The following is a 10,068-nucleotide window of genomic DNA, read 5'->3' as shown; positions in this document are numbered from 1 at the left end:
CACAAGGACAGCCTCCTCCGCCAGGACCCCGCCTGGATTGCCTCCCCACACTGTGACTCAACTGCTTTCCCTCTGGGCCTGGCTAGGGTGCCTTCTATCCCCTCGTTCTTTTCTATCTCTTGGGGCTGTTATGAATATTAAAAGGGGCCTGGAAACAAATGCCACCGGTGATGGTTACTCCTCATTGACAACGTCTGGAGTGAGCTACAATCCAGAAATGGAGGGCACAGCTGTGAGAGATTTTTTTTCCCCTTGGTTTGAAGAGGGTGGATCCACTTATCATTCAGACCTTTGAGGTAGGAAGACACAGGCATTTCCAGATATTGAGGTGAGAAGACACACCTTTAATCTGGGCCACATCACTGGCAGCCTATACAAGGCTATGGAAGAAGGAAGCTTTGCTCTTTGCCTGCTTGCCCTCGCCTTGCCAGCCCATCCATTCCTTCACTGGCATTGGAGCCTGCTTCTTCGGGATCCCAGCACATACAGAAGACCAGCTGAGACGCCCAGCCTCATGGACTGAGCAACTACTGCATTCTTGGATTTTCCATTCACTGCCAGCCATTGTTGGACTAGCTGGACTGTAGCCTGTAAGTCAGTCCAATAAATCCCCTTTATGTATAGAGAGAAATTCATTCTATAAGTTCTGTTACTCTAGAGAACCCTGACTAATGCTCTGCCCATTGTTGCCATCCTCACCAACATCTCCGTCCAGTTCCCACAATTTATGCTGTGCAGACCCAGTGTTCCCTTGCGCCCTCTAGGGGCAATTCTGAGGTACTGAAAGCTGCCAAGCACCATGTGGGAGGCGGTTTTAAAGCTAGGAAGTGACCATCATCCCCAGGCAAATAAACCCAAGCTAATTAATTAGTCTAAAGAGAACCGACTGGTCCAGCAACCACTTGCTGTGCCCTCCTTGAGGGCTCATCAGATGACTGGCTCCTTCTGCAACCTCCAAACCACCAAGGCAGTTGTTAGTGTCTCTGAGTCCAATACCTATTTCACCTACAGGTCGGCTTATCCCTGTCCAGGTACCAAGGGCCTGCTGCAGCCACTGCAGATGCTGATCTCTTCCCTTGGAGGTGACACCCTGATGGAGAGACAGACTTAGCGAAAGGATGAAGTGTTCCACGGAGTGTGTCAGTGCTGAGGAGGGAAACACCAGCAAGTGGAAGATCTAGCAATAGGCGGGACATTTGGAACACAGGTCAGGGCAGGACTCACAGAGGAGACACCTAGAGCCAAGAGGCTACAGGAGACAAGGAAAGAGGTGTGGGGAAGAGAGAGCAGCAAATGGGACAGGAATGTGTTGTGAGGGGGGGTCTCTAGCCCTGTTGTAATGGTCTGTCCTGTCCCTTTAAGAGACAAGCCCTGCCCACTCCTCCCCTCCATCGAGGCAAGCAGATCTTCCTTTTGTTTTCAGTCTGAGCTCCTTCCTTTTCATCTCTCCCAAAGAGGCAGCTTCTACCTCTCTCCCTTTTCCCCCCTTCTCCCCTTCTCCCTTCCCTCCTCACTCTTTCTCTCTCTCTCGCTTTCTCTACCTCTCTCTGCTCTTCCCCCTTCTCCCTTTCCCCTCCATAATCCATGAAATAAAAACCCACTTTCTCTGCATGGTGTGCCTGTCTCTCACCCGCCGAGCAGCTCCCTGCCTGGGACCTGCTGCCAGCTGCCACCACTCAGGGACCCATAGCGTTTAGTTTTACCACTACATTGGTGCTTGTGACTTGGCCAGGCACGCTCCACATCCCCCTCTCCCCCCAGTCAGCCTGCCTGTGGACACGCGGAACCCTGGGCTGGGTTGGGGAACCGGGTTTCTTTATAACAGCCCCACGTTCTTTCTGCCTGAACGCTGACCTCTACACACCAGCGGCTTTGGTGATGAGTTTTCCCCTTCCGGTCAGCTTAACCGTATTGCCCCAACCATAGCCTCCACGACTACTATGGTTGAGCCCTTCGCTGACATTCACCGGTGGTTGGTTCCCATAGCTAAAAATGTGATTGGATGACCCAGGTTAGTCCACTCACGCTAGCACTGCACATGCTGAGCAGTGTGTTTGCTTTGGAGCCCAGAGTCCCTTGGGTTTTTCTTTCTCTTTTCTTTTAGACCACTCGTAAGTGGTCCCCACTGTGAGAGACTGCTCAGAGCGGCCTGGCTTCTGAGTCGCCCAGACTGGGGCCAGTGGGCTTTATTAACACCCCGCCTGTAGAGAGAAGACATTCTTCTATAGGCCTTAGGGTGTTCGTTTGCTGTTTTTGTGGGTTTTCACGTTTTCGGCTATGGAATATAAACCCTCAAACTATCAGCCCCCTGCCTGTGAACGCTCTGCCAGTGTGCCGCCAGCTCCATTTTTCCTCAAACTATCCCTGCCAGTGCTACTGCTGGTCCCGTGGAAACCAACAAGATTAGTTGGGTCCACAAGGCAGCCGTTTTCGATTCCAGCCTTTGCCCCCCTCCCACCGCAGCTTGTGGCACAGCAGCACGGCAGGGCAGATCATGCTTCTAGGTCTCTCTTGTTATGATGTTTAAAGCTCCAGAAAAAAAAAAAAGTGGCTTCTCCATACAACACGTGACCGCCACCATTTTGACTGAGGGCCAGATCAAGTGACCAAGTTCCACCATCTTTACTGAGGTAGTCCCTGCCTAGTCCCTGGTGCTGACTCTGTCACATGTGTGTTTTGCACAGTGGCATGCCTTTAGTAGGGCCCACCAAGAGTATACTTCCCCCAATTCCTGTTTAATGTGTGTGCATACATGCAACTTAAATGCACCTATGTCTACTGTTAAATGTTATAATTGTCTGTTCATTGTATCATTCCAGACTACAAAGCAAAAAGTCTCATGTTTTAAATTGGTATGTCCCTTTAAGTCTCTTACAAAAATATGGTGTAAAATATATTAAGCTGTTCTCTACTATTGTCAGTTCTGCCGTTAAACTTCTACTGCAAGCAGTTTTTTTTTCTTCTTTCTGTCTTTTTACGAGTGTAAATCTTACCTGTTAAGTTGAGAGCCAGTAAAGTCAAGTTTAGACCCAGCTCTCCGGGCAGATTCTATACTGTTCTTATTTATACCTGATAATCAGCCCTCAACTGCTCAGAGATCTGGGGAATATGGCATTTTAAATATTTAATTATTAAAAAACTTTTCATAGCAAAAAGAGACAGGTTGGCTCCTAGCAGCAATACTCTATTTCCTCCAAAGAAGACAGAAGGCAAATGGGCACAAAACAAAGTCCATCTGCAATTTGCTTCAACTGCCAAGCGCTGACCACTGGCAAAAACTGCCTTTCATCTAAACTGAAGATCTCCAGATGTGGACAGAATCACTGGAATCGACAGTCTAGCTGCTCAGATCAAGGTAGGCCTGTCTTCCTATAGATTTTTAAACCATAGGATCCTCTGGAGTCTGGTAGGCGCTGCATTAAACAGCAAAAGAAAAATACGACCCTCAGCAACCATGGAGGACCCTGAGGAGCAGCTCTAGGTGCCAACCAAGTAAGTTCTCTGTTGGTTTTTAATCAATAACTCAAGTAAAATTTTATCCTTCTCAAAGATCTCTGATGCAGTTTGACAGGTGAGAGGTTTTACCAGTTTAAAAGGACAGCCTCACCTAACAAATTTCAGTAAAATACAAATACAAGTTATTAAGGTGTGTACCTGCAAGTTATAAAGGTGTGAGGACAAATACAAGTTATCAAATCTCTCTCTCACCCTGCCTTCCATAATCTTAAAAATACTTTTCATTGTGCAAAAAAACACCTGTCACAGTCATTCTGACATAAATATGCTACTGTTTATACAATGTATATGTCTAAAACTTGTGTTTTCACAACCCAAAAAATTCTTGTGAGTTCCAGGGAGCCGAATTAAAAGATCCACCTTAAACAGATCAGATATACCCTTCTCAATTCCCTGGTCCTAATTTTTTTTCCTAAACTTAACTTCATCCTGTGTTTTGCTAATACCTTAAACAGCTGCAAGAGACACTAGACATTTCCATACCACAAACACCAGACAGGAGCAAAGAGACCAGCTACCCCAGGATGTGACCAGCACCCAGCTTTCTCAGGTTCCCCTCCCAAAATGACACCCACAAATAAGCAGGAAACAGACTTGAGAATCTGCCATCCTAATTCCTTTAACCTGTTGTGCCTAACCTCCCACCTTATTATTATATATTTAAAAAAAAAGAGATGGGAATGTAATGGTCTGTCCTGTCCCTTTAAGAGACAAGCCCCGCCCACCCCACCCCCACCCCTGTCCACCAAATCAAGCAGATCTTCCTTCTGCTTCTAGCCTGAGTCCCTTCCTTTCTGTCTCTCTCCCAAAAAGGTAACTTCTCCTCTCCTCTCCTCCCCCTGCCGTTTCTCTCTCTCTCCTCTCTCTCTCTCTCTCTCCTCTCTGCTCTTCCCCCTTCTTCCTTTCTCCCCTTTCCCTTTCCCCTTCATAACCCACTAAATAAATACCCACTGTCTCTGCATGGCATGCCTATCCAGCTTTGTCTCTCATCCACCACGGCTCCTTATGGGACTGGCTGATCTGCCTGGGATCTGCTGCCTCTTGTGGCCCGCTGCCCACTGCTGCCCCTTGGGAATTGTGCCATTTTATTTTTACCATTACACTGGTAACTGGAGTGTTTGGGGGGCGGGGAATATAATTCAACTGGTAGTATTTGCTTAACATGCACAAGGTTCTATCCCAACACTGCAGCACCACATAGTGGTACATACCTGTAATCCCAGTACTTAGGAGATACAGACCAGAAGTTCTAAGTATGGACTGTAGGGACAGACAGCCTGGTGGCTAAGAATGCATACTGCTCTTGCAGAGAATCTGTGTTCGGCTCCCAGCACCCACTCAAGACAGCTCCACGAGATCTAACACCCTCTTCCAGCCTCTATAGGCACACATGCCCACATGCAACCACACACACCTACGAAAATATAATCTCAGATGTTCAAGGTAATCCTTGGCTACATAGGGAGTCTGGGGTCAGCTTGGGATACACAAGTCTCTCAAAAAACAAACAAGTGAGACAAAAAAAAATGTGTTTGGTAATTATTGCATCAGTAGCTGAAGATTCCAGGGATGGGCTTCAGGGCAGCCTGCTCTGGGCTCCATTGATGGCTGCAGGGTTGTCACCTCCCACCTGTTGGCTTCTCTCTCTGTTGCATTTTCTTCCTGGGTTTTGAGATACGGAGTTACTTCAAGTCCTGTGCAAAGAGAAGGGATTTTTCTCAGTATTCCCTGAAACTGCCCCCAACACAGCTCACAGGTTGAATGGGCCCCATCCCTGTCTCTGAATAGTGATTCCCAACCAGTCTCCAGAGCCAGTGGATGAGTGTGGGAGTGGCCAGGTCAGGCATTGTGGTTAGAAGGAATGCAGAGGATTCTGCGAAGGCAGAGAACCAACATCTTGCAGAATCATAACAGCTTTTTTTTTTTTTTTTTTAAAAAGTCTTCTTTTCTATTGAGCAGTTCTAGGTAAGAGTTCATGTGAGACAACAGCCTCACAAAGGATGTAGCCGTGTTATAGAGAGAAACAGGCCAAGAGTAAACAGACAGGAGACTTTCCTAGGACATGGCGGAAAGCAGAGAGAGAACACAGCCGGGCTGGACTCTAAAGCCCCATGCCATCTGTTGACTCAGCCACACAGGGACAAAGGGACTGGATTCCCACCAAGTGAGGGGAAAATAAGGTGAAGGGGATCCCTTTGGGCTAGCTCCCACAGGCCCACGGGTAAAGGGTGCTCACCTACAGAAGGCAAAGTCTGGAAACGGGACAGGAGATCTGAGAGGGAGTGGACTGCTGCTCAGAATTGGGAGCCCAGAGGCTGGAATGAAGCAGAGTGAGGGGGCACATGACCAGATTGGGACATCTCATCCAAGCTCAAAAGGGTTCCAGTTCCTTCTCTTTATAGCGCCTCCAGCCCAGCATAGTGCCTGCATACAGGAGGGGCTCAATTATTTCCTCTATTGTCAGAATGAGGAAGTGGAAGCTCAGGGAAGACCAGTAGCAGAATCCAGCTGGATCCAGCTCTCTGCCCGTGGAACACCTAGAACTGTGGGGCTCAGACAGGCAGTCCCTCTGAGTCAGACCACCAGACCACATTACAGTTGTCCCCTGTTGCCTCTGGTCCTGCGATGGCCAACCTCGCAGTCCCAGTCTGGCAGCAGAGATATAGGTCTGCTCCTGTAGACTACTCCCATCCCCCTCTGGCTCAGCTGTGGAATGGGGGGAATCATGTTCACCTCACAGGAGACGAAGGCCAAGCCCATGCAGGTCAGCCATTGGGGGAGATTGCCACAGGGAGGGACACTGGCCACTGTGTCTGGACAAATGCTTGCCTAAGTGGGGACCAGTCCTGTAAATACCAGCTGCTGACGCTGGTAGGGAGCAAAGCCCGCCTCCTCTCCAAGTTCACCCACTTGTCAATCAGATTTCTTTTCCCTACATGCCCGGCTCCAAATTTCCTATCTTCCCTGTTCCCCTTCATGGTTCCCTCCCCTCACCTCATTTGCTTGAGCCCCTGGGAGATCAAGCAAGGAGGGAACATGCAGGATGCCCTATGAACTGGGACTAGGCTTCTGGTCTCTTGGGTTGGGATCTTGGCACGGATACCTTCTGTCTAATACGTCAGGCTATGTGTGACTTCAGCATGGCCACCATTGGGGCAGTTTTGAACTTACTGATCAGGTTAAGCAGACGCACATTTTTGAGGTGGGCCAACTCTTCTACTTGGCAAAGAGCTACGTAGAATCTTCTCAGGGTTCTTTGTCTTCAGACCCCACATAGACAAGTCCACAAGCTCCACCCTCGGGCCCTGATTGGACTGTTCTGGGCCTCCCCACCACTCTTCCCCACCTCTTTGGAGGTTTTAACTAAGGACCCCCATCCTTGCATGAAGAATCAGCCAGGACCTCACAGTCTCATTGGCTGTTCCCAAGAGCTACAAGCATGCCAATGACAACACCAAGGACCACCGCTCAGCCAGGGTCCGCCCTGCCACTGCCTACTCCACCAATCCCCTGTACAACACTCCCTACAGTAACCCAACCTAACCTTACCTGCTCAGGGACTGAAGCAGCAGAGAAGCTCTCCTGCCTGTGGGCTACACCTATCCTGGCATGCATGTATCTCCCCTAGCCCGCGTATCCCTGGCCTACCTAACCCTTGCTAACACATTCTATTCCAGAGCTGCCTCTAGCCCTGCCACTGGGTTGAGAACCTCATGGGATGTCTCTCCATGGATTTGAAGCAGGGGTTGCCCCGTCTTGATTATGATCTTGTACTCTGGTGACGTCTCATTCCTCTGACTCAAATCTTGTCCCAGTCCCCATCCTTCCGCTGCATCTTAGAGGGACTGATATGTCAACTAGAACTGGGGCCGGGCATGAAGTCCCCAGCATGGGAAGTTACATCCATTTCCCCACTGGAGCATCCCTTGGTTACCATGGCCAGAGGTGGATACAGCATCGAGCTGTAGACTTCAGGAGACATTGTACCAAGTACACTTGTGCAACTGTCCTGGGACGACCCAGGGCAGCTCCTCGGGACTCTTGCCTCCCTCTCCCTCCTGCCTCGTGCACCCGTTCAAGGCAGGCCACTGTCATCCTCCACTTCTGGGGTGCTCCCTCTAGAATGACCTAAGAAAGGAAGCTGTTTTCCCTCTGTCCACCCCCCAATCAATCTCAGTCGGTACTTCCTGCTGGTAGAAGCCAGATGGCAAGGGTGTCTAGGAAGAGTCAGGGTTCTTGTGGTGGTTTGAATGAGAACGGCCCCCATAGGCTCATAGATTGGAATATTTGGTCACCAGGGAGTGGCACTATTTGACAGGATTATGGGGTGTGGTATTGTTGGAGGAAGTGTGCCACTGGGGGTGGGCTTTGAGGTTTCCAAAAGCCCTCTTCTTTCTGCCTGCGGATCCAGATGTAGAACTCTCAGCGACTTCTCCAGCACCGTGTCTTCCCTGCCTGCCGCTACACTTCCCGCCATGAGACTAGGGCACTAAACCTCTGAAACTGTAAGCAAGCCTCCAGTTAAATGTTGCCCGGGTCCTGGTGTCTCTTCACAGCACCAGAACACTGACCAAGACAGCCCTGCAGAGCAGTGCAAAACAGAACAGGAAATGGGAGCTCGCAGGGAGTCAACCCCAGCGGGATCTCATCCCATCCTGGCTGGAAACTGATGAGAATCTCCAAATGCTAACAGGCCCTTACTGAACAGAGAAACCCAAGCACTTGCTATTTTACAGAACAACCAAGCTGGCTCACCGTATCTAAACCTCAGGAATCAGGAAGTTCCATGGGACCCTCAGGAGGCCAAGAGTGTTCCAGAGGACGGAAGACGAACAGAAAGAACATCCAGGTCCTGCCAGGGCGATGGAGTTGCTCAGGTGCCCTGCAGCACATCTGGCTGCCCATTAAAGCAGCATCTCCATTAGAAAAGGGTCCAGTGCTCAGTGGGCATCTCATTTGGAAGGTCATTTAGACCACATTTGGGCTCAACTCTCAATCCCCTTGCCTGACTGCCAATCACACTTGCAAAGAGAGCCTCTGCAGCCGATGTAGGCTGGGAGGCAAGCTGGGAGGCAGGCTACTTGAGCCATCTCAGTCGGCAGACCTGGGCATTCTGGAAGGATTAGTGGAACAGAGAGGCACAGGAACCTTCCAGAAAGTCTCAGAGACAGCCATAGTGTGGAACCTAGAGGTGGAGGAGGCCAGCCTGTCTTTTGCAGGCACTTTTGCATCAGCAAGCAGCTCCTGACTTGTGAGTGAGTCTTAGGAGGGACACTGAGCCAGGCCAGAGGGCTCCCCAAAATGGTGATATCCTATCCAATTGATTGGAGGGGATAAGCGAATCTCCACGTAAGTCATATGAGAGTCCATGGTAGCTAGTTTTATGTCCACTTAACACAAGCTAGAGTTATCTGGAGGGAAGAATCTCAATTGAGGAAATGCCTCCATAAGATTCATCTCTAGGGCATCTTCTTAATTAATGATTGATGGGGGAGGTCCTAGCCCATTTTGTGTGGTGCCATCCCTGGCCTGGAGGTTCTGGGGTGGGCTGAACAAGCCAAGGGGAGTAAGCCAGTAAGCAGCACCCCTCCACGGCCTGTGCATCAGCTCCTACCCCCAGGTTCCTGCCCTGTGTGAGTTCCTGTCTCACTGCTTTTGATGACAAACTGTGACAGGGAACCGTGAGTGAAATAAACCTTTTCCTCTCCATGAAAACTTTTGACTGCTTTTGGTCATGGTGTTTCATCACAACAATAGTAGCCCTGCCTAAGGCAGAGTCCATGGAAACCACTGATGACATTTCTGTTAATAACATATTGTTGTTTATGACAGTAGCCCCATGGAGTTGTATCATTTAGAGGCTGGGACTACAGTTCAGTGGTAGATCACTTGCCTAGAATGCATAAGTCTCTGGCTTCAATCCCCAGCACCACATAAAACATATAAATGTTTTCCCACCTAGAGGCGTCATATCCAACTTAGTTTGAGTAAGTACATTTTATGATACTCAAACAAGAGTAGTATTACCTAACCCATTTCTCATCACTAGGCAGCACATGACTATAATGAGAACAGGCAAATGAACCCCAAGGGCCTAGCTCTCCGATGTAAGCAGGTAGTTCAGATTCCCCTACTGGGGGTTCCTAATGTTTCTACCGCACTGGCCTCCGTGGCCTCTCATCAGCTAGTGGGGGTTGGGAGGATAAATGCTCCAGGTTACAAATGATCTAGGAGACATGCAGACCCCATCTAGATGCAGGAGCAGTTACATCGCTGACTCCGGAAAACCTTGAGGGTCAGTGAAGAAGGAAGGGCATCTTGGTGAGGCTGTCCAGGGACAGATCCATACCAGAGTCTGAGCCTCTGCACTATTGACACTTAGAGCTGAAAAATTCCTTGGCGGATATGAGGGCTCTCCTGTGTATTGTAATTCTTAACCGCTACCCATTGGATGCCAGAACACACACACACACACACACACACACACACACACACTCACACACACACATACAGAGCCCCAGATTGAGAAGTCCCACTCCACATTAATTTGTG

At 49.4% G+C, this 10,068-nt stretch overlaps 1 protein-coding gene across 1 annotated transcript in view; it reads right to left on the bottom strand.

The window, feature by feature from the left end:
• Positions 1-5,043: 5,043 nt before the first annotated feature.
• The window catches only part of C18H2orf92 (chromosome 18 C2orf92 homolog), a 42,722-nt gene continuing 37,697 nt past the window's right edge, over positions 5,044-10,068 (bottom strand). Inside the window, exon 9 of the mRNA XM_048430325.3 lies at positions 5,044-5,210. The gene's annotated coding sequence lies outside the window, so the exon portion shown is untranslated. The remainder of the gene's footprint in view (positions 5,211-10,068) is intronic.

This window comes from Myodes glareolus, chromosome 18 (genome assembly GCF_982192425.1).
Source record: "Myodes glareolus chromosome 18, mMyoGla1.1, whole genome shotgun sequence".
Lineage (NCBI taxonomy): Eukaryota > Metazoa > Chordata > Mammalia > Rodentia > Cricetidae > Myodes > Myodes glareolus.
Note: the sequence above shows the minus strand (reverse complement) of the source record. Positions and strands in the feature narration are given on the sequence as shown.